Source organism: Lissotriton helveticus, assembly GCF_964261635.1.
Source record: "Lissotriton helveticus chromosome 1_1 unlocalized genomic scaffold, aLisHel1.1 SUPER_1_unloc_1, whole genome shotgun sequence".
In the NCBI taxonomy this organism is placed as follows: domain Eukaryota; kingdom Metazoa; phylum Chordata; class Amphibia; order Caudata; family Salamandridae; genus Lissotriton; species Lissotriton helveticus.
The window spans coordinates 7,496,286-7,510,274 of record NW_027611648.1 but is presented as its reverse complement, the minus strand read 5'-3'; positions in this window follow the sequence as shown (position 1 = coordinate 7,510,274).

The window sequence follows — 13,989 nt, the reverse complement described above, 5'->3', positions numbered from 1 at the left end:
TCTGGAGCTGCCCCAGTTATAGGGCTGGTGTGCTTTGATGTCCGGACCCTCGCACTTGGAGGTCGGGAGGTCCGGGATGAGGGGGTTCAGACACCCAGCAGGGGGGTGGAGCCAGCGCCCGGGGAGGCGATGGGCGAGCGGCACTTGGTGGGGGAGAGCCATCGACACCTCCTGCTCCCATTGACTGACCAAGTAGCCCGCTCACCTCCTGGGTGGATGTTGGTGCCGGAATGTCTGAGGCCTGGCCAGGCCCAGGGTTGAGGTCGATCGGGGGCCAGGCGGCCTCGTGGTGGAGTGTCCAAGATGGCGCCCAGGATGGGCGCGCAGGCCGGTAGTGGGTCGGCCTACGCGGTCAACAGGTTCGAGTGTAGGGATCCCTGCGGGGACGGTGGACGTGCAATGGTGGTGTGTGGTACCTGCGTGGCTGGTTCGGGCCTGGTTGGGCCGGGGGAGAGCGGCCCTTCGTGTGGCCTGTCCAACATGCGTCCCCCCCAGCTGAAGGCGGGGAGAGTTACCCATTCTCTTGGGGACTCTTCTCGTCGAGGCGGAAGAACCGGGACAGGCCATCTGCGTTGGCGTGATCGGGCCCAGGCCGATGTTCAACTGTGAAGTCCATCCCTTGTAGGGAGATGGACCAGCGTAGTAACTTCGGGTTTTCCCCCCGCATCTGCATCAGCCACTGCAGGGGTCGGTGGTCGGTCTGTACCCGAAAGGGTGTGCCAAAAAGGTAGGGCCGGAGCTTCTTGAGGGCCCATACCACCGCGAAGGCCTCCCTCTCTATGGTGCTCCAGCGTTGTTCCCGTGGTAGGAGTCGCCGGCTGATGAAGGCCACCGGCTGGTCATGGCCTTCGGTGTTCACTTGGGACAGGACTGCCCCAATGCCATGGTCGGAGGCATCCGTCTGGACGATGAACTCCCGGCTGTAGTCGGGGGCCTGGAGCACAGGGGCGGAGCACATGGCGGCTTTCAATTGTTCAAATGCAGCTTGACACTCTGGGGTCCAGTTGACTTTCTGGGGCTGATTTTTTGACGTGAGCTCTGTGAGGGGCCTCACGATAGTACCATAGTCTTTCACGAACCTTCGGTAATAGCCCGTGAGGCCCAGGAAGGCTCGTACCTCGGTCTGGGTAGTGGGGGGCTGCCAGGACTGGATGGCGGCAATTTTTAGCTGCAGAGGGGCCACCAGGCCGCTTCCCACCTGGTGCCCGAGGTAGGTTACAGACCCTTGCCCAATTTGACATTTGCTGGCCTTGATCGTGAGGCCAGCTTGCTGAAGGGCGTGCAGTACTGCTCGGAGGTGGTGGAGGTGCTCGGACCACTGGTTGCTGTATACAGCGATGTCGTCTAAGTAGGCGGCGCTGAATCCTTCGAGCCCCGCTAGGACCTGATTGACGAGCCGTTGGAACGTTGCTGGGGCATTCTTCATGCCGAAGGGCATGACTGTGAAATGGTAATGGCCATCGGGCGTGGAAAAGGCAGAACGTTCTTGTGCCCGGGGTGTGAGGCCGATTTGCCAGTAGCCCGCCGTCAGGTCGAAGATACTGAGGTAGCGGGCAGCTCCCATGCGGTCGATTAGTTCATCTGCCCGGGGGATGGGATGTGCGTCTGTCCTGGTGACCGCATTCAAGCCCCGGTAGTCGACGCAGAACCGGAGTTCTGGTGTGGTGCCGGGGGCAGCTGCTTTGGGGACCAGTACTACAGGGCTGGCCCAGGGGCTGTCTGAGGGCTCGATGACCCCGAGCGTGAGCATTTTGGCTACTTCCTCCTGGATGCAGGCCCGTACCCGATCTGGCACGCGGTAGGCCCGGTGGCGGATAGGGGGGCTGTCCCCCGTGTCCACATCGTGCGTACACCAGGAAGTGACACCTGGGGTGAGGGAGAACAGGCTGGCGAATTGTGACAGGAGAACTTGGCACTCCTGGTGTTGCTCTCGGGTAAGGGCCTCTGAGAGTCGGACCCCATCTACGGAACCGTCTTTCTCCCGCGTTCGTAGGAGGTCCGGGAGGGGCTCGGAGTCCTCTTCAGCCCCATTGTCTGTGGCCATCAGGAGGCTGAGTTCTGTCCGTACAAAGTGCGGTTTCAGTCTGTTAGCGTGGAGGACCCGGAGGGGGTTCCGGGAAGATTCCAAGTCGATGAGATAGGTAGCCGGACCCTTGCGCTCGACCACTTTGAAGGGCCCTGTCCACTTGTCTTGTAGGGCGCAGGGTTCGGTGGGGGACATCACCCATACCTGTTGCCCAGGTTCAAATTCGATGGAGGAGGCATTCCGGTCATACCACCTTTTCATGTCCTCCTGACTGGCCTCTAGGTTGGCTTTTGCTAGTTCTCGGAATCGCCGGGTCTGGTTGCGGAGTGTTAGGAGGTAGCGGAAAACATCTGGTGGGTTCTTTAGAGGGGGCATCTCCCAGCCTTCCTTAACTAGGCTGAGCGGCCCGCGCACGGGGTGTCCATATAGCAGTTCAAATGGGCTGAAGCCCAGGGACTTCTGGGGAACCTCTCGATATGCGAAGAGAAGGCACGGCAACAGTACATCCCACTGGCGACGGAGGGGCTCTTCCAACCCCCCGATCATCCCTTTGAGCGTGCGGTTGAACCGCTCAACGAGTCCGTTTCCTTGAGGGTGATAGGGGGTCGTGAACCGGTAGGTAACCCCGCACTGTTGCCAGAGAGATTTCATGTATTTCGAAATAAAGTTTGTGCCTCTGTCACTGACGACCTCCCGGGGGAAGCCCACCCGGGAGAAGATCCCCATCAGAGCCCGGCCGACTACCGGGGCTGTCACAGTCCGCAGGGGAACAGCCTCCGGGTAGCGGGTGGCGTGGTCCACTAGCACCAGGATGAATCGATGGCCTTGTTTTGTGCGCGGGTCCAAGGGCCCTACGATATCGATTCCGACCCTCTCGAACGGGGTGGTGACCACGGGAAAAGGTTGCAGGGGGGCTTTCAGTTTGCGGCCGCTCTTCCCACTGGCTTGGCAGGTGGGGCAAGATCGGCAATGCTGGTGTACATTGTCCCTCATTTTGGGCCAGAAGAAGTGGGTCACCAGGCGGCTATAGGTTTTGTCTTGACCCAAGTGTCCTGCCAGGGGGACATCGTGGGCCAGGTTTAGCAGAAAGTCTCTAAAACGGAGGGGTACCACTAGGACTCGGCTGGCCCCCAGCTCCGCGATTCTTTGCTCACTGTACAGCAGATCATTGTCCCAGTAGACCCAGTGAGTTCCGGAGGTATCCCCTGCGCTTTGGGCTAGCGCTTGCTGGCGGAGTCCCTCGAGGGAGGGACAGGTCTTTTGTTCTTGGCGAAATTGTTCTTGCGTGGGCCCCCCCTCTTGAGGCCACTGGTCGAGGTTAGCGAGGTCTGGAGGTTGAGCTGGTTCGGGGGGGACGTCACGGTCGGTGGTTTCGGCGGGGGCGACCGGAGGCGGTGGCGCCGGCCATTCGAGTTCCTCTGGGCGGGTGTTGGCACGGGCGGTCATGGACCGGGTGGTGACGCACGCCCAGTCCGGGACGCCCAGCATCCCCAGGTGCTCTTTTCGTTCGACTGCTGCCCATGGAGAGCTTTCCAGGTCATTACCCAGGAGGCAGTCTACGGGGGCATCATCTCGGACCGTCACCTTCAACATGCCGGAGACCCCTCCCCATTCGAAGGGGACGCAGGCCATCCGACACAGACTTTCTGAGTTATCGGCTGAACGTACAGGGCAGAGAATGTTTGGTAAGTATTGTTCGGGGGTCACCAGGTGACAGCGGACGGCTGTTACACTGGCCCCAGTGTCACGAAGGGCTTCAGCCCGGCGTCCATTGATGCCCACCCATTGGCTGTACTTCTGGGTATTAGCGGGTAGGGGGACCCGCGGGACCATGTCTCTCCCCCCTAGGCAGGCGAGAGCCATGGCGGCTGGCTCCCATTCTTGGTGTTCCTGTTCATATTCTTCTTGTTCCTCTGAGATCCGTTCCTCCCCCAGAGCAGCAGTGGCTACTTGGCGGGGTCTTGGGCTCTGGTACTGGGGGCAGTTTGGGTCGTTTGCATAGTGTCCGACTCGTTGACATCGATGGCAGGTAACATTGGCTCGATGTCCCGGTCGCGCTGGGGTGCTGCCCCGGTTGGCCGGGGGGGTGGGGCTGGTAGTGGGGGTGACCGGAGCGTTGCTTCTTCCGCGTCCTTGGCCTCCACCTCCTCGGGGACGGTGCTGACCATTGTTGTTCCGGTTCTGTTCGGAGGACCCATTTCGACTCACTCTGGTGATCTCCCACCGGTCTGCTTCGGCTGCGAGCTGCCGGGGATCCGTTAACTTGCTGTCGAGGAGGTGCTGGCGAAGTTCAATGAAGCAATTGTTCGACAGATGCTCCCATACCATAAGATTGAACAGTTGTTCGTAGGTTGTGACCTTGCTTCCTATGATCCAGCCCTCGAAGGCTCGGCTAAAGTAATTGACATAGTCCACCCAAGTGGTACCTGGGATGCGGGTGCAGTCTCGGAACCTCTGACGGTACATCTCGGGTGTGAGGCCATAGCGGGTGAGGAGTGCAGCTTTCATATGGTCATAGGAGGTCATCTGCTGGTCCGGGAGTTGCAGCAGGGCGTCGCGGCCCTCATTGAGGAATCTCCCCCACAGACCGGCCCCCCAATCGCTTCTATCGATCCGGTGTGCAGTCATAGCGATTTCATAGGCCTTAAACCATTGCTGGATGTCGTCCTCTCGGAAGTATTCTCGAACGACATCCTTGGGGATGTGTACCTTCTTCTCTGTTGCCCCTGGAGTGTGGGGTTGCTCGGGCACCCCTGTTTCTTTATTCTGTTTGCGTAGGTCGATTTCAGCTAATTTCCGCTCATGTTCATATGCCAGTTTCTTTTCCTCGAGCTCCCTTTGTCTCTGTTTCTCCTCTCTTTCTTCCCGGAGACGCAGGTGCTCTAAGTTGATTTTCTGTTCGGCCAACTTTAGTTCAACGTCCATTTTGAGCCGGGCCATTTCCAGCTCGTGTAGTCGGGTTCTTTCTCGTTCCTGGATCTCGTCTGGCGAGAGACCCGTTCTTCGTTCTTCAGGGGCCATGGGGGTTTGTGCTGCGATGTCTTGATCGGGGGTTCCGGCAGCCCCGGTTTCTGCCCAAGATTCCAGGGCCTGCTTAAAGTCATCTTTGGTATTTAGTCCGGTGGTAGCGATACCTAATTCGATACAGAACTGTTTAAGTTCACGATGGCTGTACTCGCCCAATTTCTCCATCTGGAATTTCTCCGTTGATCCGCTGTCTTTAGTTGACATCGTGATTCGCCGTGGGGTGAGCTACTCTCTGTACGGTTTATGCGGTGATTCGGATCCCGTCGCTGGCCACCAATGTTAGACGGACCGGGAGGGTCGGCCGAGGATACGGGGAGAGGTCTCCGGGGAGAGCCGTCTCCAGTGAATCGTACAGACAAGTAACTTCCCCCCCACAGACGGACACCACACAATGATAAAGTCCAACGATACTTTATAGACAATTCTTCAAGTACGGTAGAATGGTACAAGGAGGTCTGGACTCAGGGGTCCCCTCTATTCTGGTCTCTGTTTGGGAAAAGGGTAGCGGGACAGTCTTGTTACCAAAAAGATGGAAAATAGCTCTCAATCCTCGAGCTCGGTGGTGTAGATGAACGGGCCGCGGCGGAGCCAGCAGGTCCCGAGATGGATGAAGGAAGACGACGGTCCGCGGCAGAGCCAGCAGGTCCCGATGAAGGTGGTGGTTACAAACGGTCCGCGGCCACGCCAGCAGGTCCCGACGATGATGAAGGATAGGGTGGTTCCCAAAGCCGCGGCAGCGCCAGCAGGCAAGACGAGGTTGCACAAGACAGAGCTACGGCAGCGCCAGTAGTCCGTCAAGGATGAGTTCTTCTTTGCGTCTCTCGACTCCAAGATACAACTCCCGTCCTGCTCTGGAGCTGCCCCAGTTATAGGGCTGGTGTGCTTTGATGTCCGGACCCTCGCACTTGGAGGTCGGGAGGTCCGGGATGAGGGGGTTCAGACACCCAGCAGGGGGGTGGAGCCAGCGCCCGGGGAGGCGATGGGCGAGCGGCACTTGGTGGGGGAGAGCCATCGACACCTCCTGCTCCCATTGACTGACCAAGTAGCCCGCTCACCTCCTGGGTGGATGTTGGTGCCGGAATGTCTGAGGCCTGGCCAGGCCCAGGGTTGAGGTCGATCGGGGGCCAGGCGGCCTCGTGGTGGAGTGTCCAAGATGGCGCCCAGGATGGGCGCGCAGGCCGGTAGTGGGTCGGCCTACGCGGTCAACAGGTTCGAGTGTAGGGGTCCCTGCGGGGACGGTGGACGTGCAATGGTGGGGTGTGGTACCTGCGTGGCTGGTTCGGGCCTGGTTGGGCCGGGGGAGAGCGGCCCTTCGTGTGGCCTGTCCAACACTTGCAAATTAATTCCCATAGAGTATTGCCTCTGGAACGAGCAGCGCCATGCTTGCTGCTTGAATGCCTTTATCTCCTTTCCTTTCTTTGTCTTTACAAAGTGCTCATATTTTAAAGTGTTTTATTGTTATCCTAGCCACGAATCCCCAAAGCTTTCTTTGCTATTTGGGGACTTGGAACCCCTTTTTTGTCTCTTGTTATTTTCTGTGTGCACGTTTTGGGAATAGCACTTCAAGCACATATGAAAACATGCAGTTTACTGCTTTTCTGAACATTATGTTGTGGATAATTACCTTTGATGCTACTTAAAACACTCTCAATTGGGCCTGTCGACACCCTCAGCACCGCCGAACATCTGCACTTCCAGATCCACACTGATCCCAACACCACCTTCAGAGGAACCCTCGTCTACTGACCCCCCGGACCCGACCACAGTTCAGCGACTCCATCGCTGACTTTGTCAGTTCACACGCACTCGCCTCCACAGACTACATCCTCCTCGGGGTCGTGAACTTCCACCTCGAGAACAACAACGACACCAACTCCACCACCCTGATTGCCAACCATGCCAACCTCGGACTTAGACAACTTGTCACAACACCCACCTACTCTGCCAGCCACACGCTTCACCCCAGCTTCTCCGCAAGCTCCCATGTCTCCTTCAACCACACCACCAAACTCCACTGGACCGACCATTGCTGCATCAACTTCACCTTCCGGAAACCCACTATGCACCACCGCACCCAACAGATCCCCCGACGCTGCTGGAGCAAAGTCCCTGAAGACCAGCTAACCACCACCCTCGCCCGGAGCCCACCTAGCGACCCCACCGGCCCCCACACCGCCGCTTGCAACCTCAGACAATGGATCGACGACTGCGCCAACAGCCTTGCCCCGATCAAGAAACCCTCCAACAGACACACCAGCAAGAAAGCCAGCTGGTTCACTGAGGACCTCCAGGCCTCCAAGCAAACCTGCCGAAAGTTAGAGAAGAAATGACATCGCGAACATACACCGGACAGCTACGCAGCCCACAAGAACGCCACCCGCAGACACCATCACCTCATCAAATCCGCCTAAAGGACCTCCTTCAAAGACCGCCTAGACAGCAACGCACACAACAGCAAAGAACTCATCAACATCGTGAAGGAACTCTCCAACCCCAGCTCCAACACCAACGACGTCCCACCCTCACAAGCCCTGTGCAACTCACTGGCCACCTTCTTCCATTGCAAGATCGCAGACATCACCACTGCTCACCAGGGGGGGGCGAGGCACTCAGAGCAGCTCTTTCACCACTGCTCACCGGGGGGGACGGGTTCTCAGAGCAGCTCTTTCACCACTGCTCACCGGGGGGACGGGTTCTCAGAGCAGCTATTTCACCACTGCTCACCAGGGGGGTGGGGGACAGGCTCTCAGAGCAGCTCTTTCACCACTGGTCACCAGGGGGGTGGACAGGATCTCTGAGCAGCTCTTTCACCACTGCTCACCGGGGTGACGGGGACAGGCACTCAGAGCAGCTCTTTCACCACTGCTCACCAGGGGGATGAGGCTCTGTGAGAAGTTGGCCTGGTAGGGGATGTTTCCAATTCTGGAACCACCTACTACCTGACCAAACAATCCCCTTATGGTGTCTGGTTGTAAGTCAACCTTATTAGACAAGCTATCCTAGGGGTAGCATGGACTAAGCAGCCTAAAGGCTTAACTTAAGAGGTCGTGTTAAGCGAGCTGTTTTACCACATACAATCCTGTAATACCAAATGAAAGGACACCACACAAGTATATATTATAAAAATATATGTGTTTATTACTAAAAACAATCCCCAGTATTCTTTATGAATAAAGGGGCACAAGCGTTAAATCAAAAGCACTGTTTAAACATACAAGTTGCACAATTATGGATGAGGGCGGGGGGCCACTCAAACCATATACTAAACAAGTGGTATAAGAGAGGCCACTCGAACAGTGGTTAGGCCTAGGGCCTAGGGAATCGCTGGGAGCAGTCAGGACAAGCAATGCTGAAGTCGGGAATGGCCCTCGGGATTCGGGAGATGTGCGGAAAGCGCACGCATGCACCAATGTTAACCAATGGTGCGTAAAAGTCAAATAGTTAAAGTTTAAGGACACTTCCGCTGAACCTAAAGGAACAAAACTTAACACACAGACCCTAGAGGTGTGCACCAGTGTGGGAACACCGGCGGAGCAAAGTTACCTCACCCACAGGAAGTGGGTGCACAGGGTCGAAGTGGCGTCGGGTTTTGACACGCAGGCTCTTGGTGCTTGAAGCTGAAAGGGCTGCAGGCAGGGTGAAGACGAAGTGTCCGGTGGAGTCCAAGGGGGGACTCAAGTTGTAGAGTACCTGAAAGCAGAGGGGACAGAGTCTGGGTCACTCAGCAGTGACCAGGGTGGAACCAGGACGGAACCAGGCAATGTCGGGCGCAATCAGGTGGTCGTCGAGGCGCTTCTCTTCGCTGTCACGTGGGCTCTGGGGCATCTGCGACGTCCAGGAGCAGGTCACGATCTGTCCCACGCAGGCTCTCACCGTCGGTGCAGTCGGCTTCCGGTTTGGAGCAAACAAGCCTTGGTAAGAGCAATCCACGCGGGATTGGAAGATGGCGTCTCACTCGGACCAGGAAGGTCAGAGTCGGGGCTCCCTTTCAGGGGAGCTGGTGTGGATCTGGAGCAACCAGAATCACGAGTCTTCTTTTGTAGTTCGTCGGCACAGGGACCACAAGCCAGCTGGCAAGTGACCGGGCCAACGCGTTGAGCCAAATCGTGCCAAAGGGCCCCACGCAGCACTCGTCGAGTGTGGAGGGCTGAACTTCGGCTCAGGAGTAGCTCAGGGTGGGGGCTTCTCAAACCCCGGTGTACAGCTTCGAGGGTCACTCGTGGGCTGCACGGTCAGCGTCTCGTGGTCACTTCAAGATGGCGTGCCCCACGCTTCCGGTCGCCTCCACGGGTCTCAGCTTTGCAGGGACTGTGGATCGGGCTGTTAGAAGCTGGGCAGGCTTGATCTCGTCGATCTCAGTCGCTCGAGTTCCGGCGGGAACTGCAACTAAGTAGACGTCGAGGGCTGGATGGTGCCTGCTGCTGCAGGGTGGTCGCTCCTTGACCACAAGGGAGATTCTTCGGGCTTCCACGTTGAGATGGAGGGCGAAGGGTCCAGAATATCATTTCAAATGTTTCTTCCAGGAAATCTGATGTGCATTGGCACTGCTCCCACTCTTATTCGAATCTGGTGGGCGTGATTACCTGCTAGGTCCCCTCCTATGGGTGGGACCCAGGAAGTGGGTGGATACACCCCCTTCCTTTGATCCAGGCCGCCCTGGCACGAGGGCTGGAGTGCCCCAGAACCGGCTTGGCCGGATTATGCAAGGGGCAGCCTTGTGCGCCCCAGGCAGTGTCTGGTTTCTTTCAAACCTCCCTGCTACAATACACTATCTCCTGTCTGGAGGGCGGTGACACCCTCCTGTGACAGGAAACCCTTTGTCCAGGACCCCCTTGACTGGGTTTCGGTCAGCTCCAGGGGTCCAGACATTTGTCTGTGGCAGAGGCATCCATTTTGTGGATCTTAAGGCCTTTGGAGAAATCAACCGCATTAAAGTGAAGTAACATGTCTTACCCCTCTAGAGGGGTGGAATGCCATCCCCGTCGCCAGAACTGGCGAGGGGATGGTATTCCAAAGCGTATGACACCTTACACGACATGTTTTGATAAAGCCAAACCAGAGTTGCTAAATAACCGCGAGGATTATAAGGCACTTAATAGTATATGGTATGGCATTATCCTGAAACAGCTTAGGGATTTGTTCCCGACGGCTGCAGACAGGCTCAGCTCATGCTAGAGCTCCATCTCACATAAAAACCATGCACCCAGCCTCCAGGATTGGTGAGGCCTGTCTATAGGAGTGGCTCACAGGTTTACATGTGTCCAGATATAGGTTTAGACATAGGTATACTATATCTAAGCAAGGGGTGTGTACACCACCTTACCCCAGCTGAGTTATCAGCCAGTTGTGTCAATTTAAGAACCAGCCAGGGGTGGCAAAAGATATGCTGCAGCCCCTGGTAGGCCTTAGTGGCTCCTGTGCCCTGTGCACCTATAGTGCATTCTACAGGGGCTGACAAGGAGTCCATTTCCAATTGGTATGTACCTAGGGTACATGGAATCCATTTTACAGAGAGAGCAGATGGCCTGGGGCCCTGATTAGCAGGGAACCAGGTCAACTAAGTCAAAAAACCAGCTAAACACAGGCAAAAAATCTGGGGTAACCATAGTCAGGTAGCCACCTTCCTACATAACCCCCCCCCAAACGAAAGGAGATAAGGCTATCCTTGGCCAGGTAAGCCTATATTGCCTGAGTGGCCATATAAGGAAGTACCTGCACTAGCATGGGTACCCCCTGTCTCATGGTCCACTAAGCAGTCCCTCACCCTTTGGGTATTAGAGGGTCTCCACCATAGGGAATCACTACCTTGGGTGTGTTTATGCAAAGTTAAAGGCTGGTTTGGATATGGAGTATTGAAGTGAGGCTCTACTAAGTTAGGGCTTGGCTTCCTCCAATTATCTTCCACCATGTGTGCCTTTCTTTCTTTAACTGAGTTGCACTCTGCTCTCAGGGTCAACCTCTGGCTACCTAAAGCTGGAGGCTGGGTCCCTCTGTTTGGCTTGCTGGAGGGACAGTTCAGGTTTGGGCCCTTTGGGTCCCAGGTTTGGCTGTGCCCAACAGAATCCATCTGTGGGAGGTCCCTAACTGTTTTTAAGGGGGCTCCCTTAGGAGTTTTTAAAGTTTTCACCTTACTAGGGCTACTAGTTTTGGTGCACCTAATCTTTTGATGGGGGTGCTTTATTTGACAGGGGGCCCTCTGGGTCTCACTGTCCTTCTTGTCCTCTGCAGCCCTGGGCTGGCCAAGGCAAGGTAGAGAGGGGCAGGTTACCTGCTCCAGACTGGGTCCCACCTGAGAAGGGTCCACCGCCATCAGAGGCTCTGTCAGGCCAGGCCTAACAACCTCTGGGGCAGTTCCTTCACCAGGGGTAAGATCAGTTCCCTGAGGAGGCTGATCCTGTTCTAAAGTCTGGTGAGGGGGAGATTTCTCTTCCTCCTCCATGCTCTCAGTTTGTGTGGAGTTATCCATCATTTCAGGTTTCACAACACACATATCAGTTTGAGTTTGGGCTGTGGCCATCACAGCCCCACCAACCTTTTCAGGAGGAGACTCAGTTTGGGTTTCTGCTGTTATCATAACAGCTTTGCTATTCTGTTCAGGAAGAGCTTTTGCTAAAGATGGGGCAGAGAGTTTCTCAGCCCTACCAACCTTTTCAGGAAGGACATCTTGAATTGGGGCTGTAGCCAGTACAGCCTCACTAACCTTTCCATGGGAATTCACCATTCTAGAATGGGTTTCCTGTTCAACCTCAGCCCAGGCTGAGATTTCTAAATCATTCCCCAGTAGACAGTCTACAGGCAAGTTTGGGGACACTGCCACTCTTTTTGGGCCAGTGACACCTCCCCAGCTGAGACTTACTACTGCCATGGGATGATTTGTTTGGATGCCATCAATGTTTATTACCTGGTATGTGGCACCAGGTAAAAGTTGCTTAGAGGGGACTATGCCATCAGCCACCATGGTGATGCTAGCCCCTGTGTCTCTAAAAGCTTCAACTCTTAAACCATTGATGATGGGTTCTTGTCTATACTTGCTCAAAGTATTTGGGCAAGCAGAGAAGTTGGCAAACCCCATGCCAGCCTCATAAACAAGATTAGTGGGTGATGGGGACCTGGATAGGCCAGGGTCCACCTGAGCTCCAACAGTAAACCCACCCAGATTCCTGGGTGTGCTTCCACTTCCTGGGGGATTACTGCTGACAGTAACAGGAGGTGTTGAAGCTGGCTTTGGAGGTATATTTTCTTTATTGTTATTCTTGGGACAACAGTTGTCTGTTTTGTAATGCCCAACCTGTTTACAGGCATAACAATAAGCCTTTTTCTCTGTTGAAGAAGTGTCTTGGGACCCACCCCCATTCTTGGAGTTTTGGGGCCCTGGGGAAGTCTTTTCTTTATTTTTATCCCCACCCTTATCTTGAGGCTTGGTAGACTCCTTCTTCTGGTTACTGTCCTGATTCTTAGGCCTAATCCTGGTTCTGACCCATTTGTCTGCCTTCTTTCCCAATTCTTGGGGAGAGGTCAGATCAGAGTCTACCAGGTGCTGGTGTAAGAGCTGGTTCTGACAATTACTTAGGATCTGCTCCCTCATAATCAAATTATACAATCCTGTAAAGTCATGTACTTTGCTGCCATGTAGCCAACCCTCCAGAGCCTTAGTTGCACAATCAACAAAATCAGTCCAGTCCTGAGTCTGTGTCTTCTGGGTGTCTCTGAACTTCAACCTGTACTGTTCAGTGGTTAAGCCAAACCCATCTATCAGAACACTCTTCAGGACTTTGTAATTGTTTGCATCCTCATGTCTAACAGTGAGGAGCTTATCTCTCCCTTTCTCTGAAAAGGAGTACCATAAGATTGCTGCCCACTGTTCCTCAGGAACCTGCTGTACCATGCAGGCTCTCTCAAGAGCAGTCATCCATTTGTGGATGTCATCCCCTTCCTTGTAGGGGGGCACAATCTTTGTCAGGTTTCTACTATCATAGGACCTGGGTTTCTCTTTAGGAATATTGCTGCCACCAGTGGCATCTAAGCCACACAATTTTTTCTCTCTTGCCAAGGCAAGTTTAGCTTGAGCTAAGGTAAGCTTAGCTTGACTCAGGGCTACCTCCTCTCTCTCTATCTGGAGTCTGACAGCCCTCATTCTAGCCCTATGCTCAGCTTTCTGAGAAGCACTCATGCCTCTCTCTGATTCTCTGGAGGCACTAGAAAGATGAGAGTCCCCTGAGGGAGATCTCACTCTTCTGTTGCCTGGGAGAATCACATGTTGGGTTCTGGGGAGGTGCTGGCCCTCTCCATTCCCCAGTAGGTCCAAGTTGGCCTGGCTAAGCCTACCAACTGGAACCTGGCTACCCTGATCCTGTACTTGTGAGTCCCCACCATCTGAGTCCTCATCCAAGTCATCATCATCCTCCTCCTCTTCAGGGGGATCAACTACAGGGGGGTTCCCTCCAGTTCCTGTATCTAGGGAAGCTGCTTTTGCCTTCTCTAAGTCATCCTGTTCTAGGATTTCTACCAGGATTAGGCAGGTGGGGCTTCTGCCCCTTTTTAACCCTCTTGCTTTGCACAAGGCAATCAAGTCTCTGCGGGTTAGTTTGTCATATCCAAAAGTTGCCTGGGTAGGGTCAACTGTCACAGGACTAGACCCTGAGGCCTTTCCTGTGTCAGACATGGTTACTAGTGAGGTGTAAGTGGTGCACTTACCTACACTAAGTGTTTTCCTACTGTACCTTGCTAGTTAGTTGTAGTCAGGGTGTGCTAATCCCTTCAACCTACAACTACTAAGTTCAGTAGAACTTAATATGCTAAGCTTTTGATTTTATATGTACCTAGAGGTACTTGATGTGATCTTTCAATTTGATATAAAGATTGCAATGGTAAAACAACAGCAAGCTCAAATCCGCACCGCTGCCACCAATGTGAGAAGTTGGCCTGGTAGGGGATGT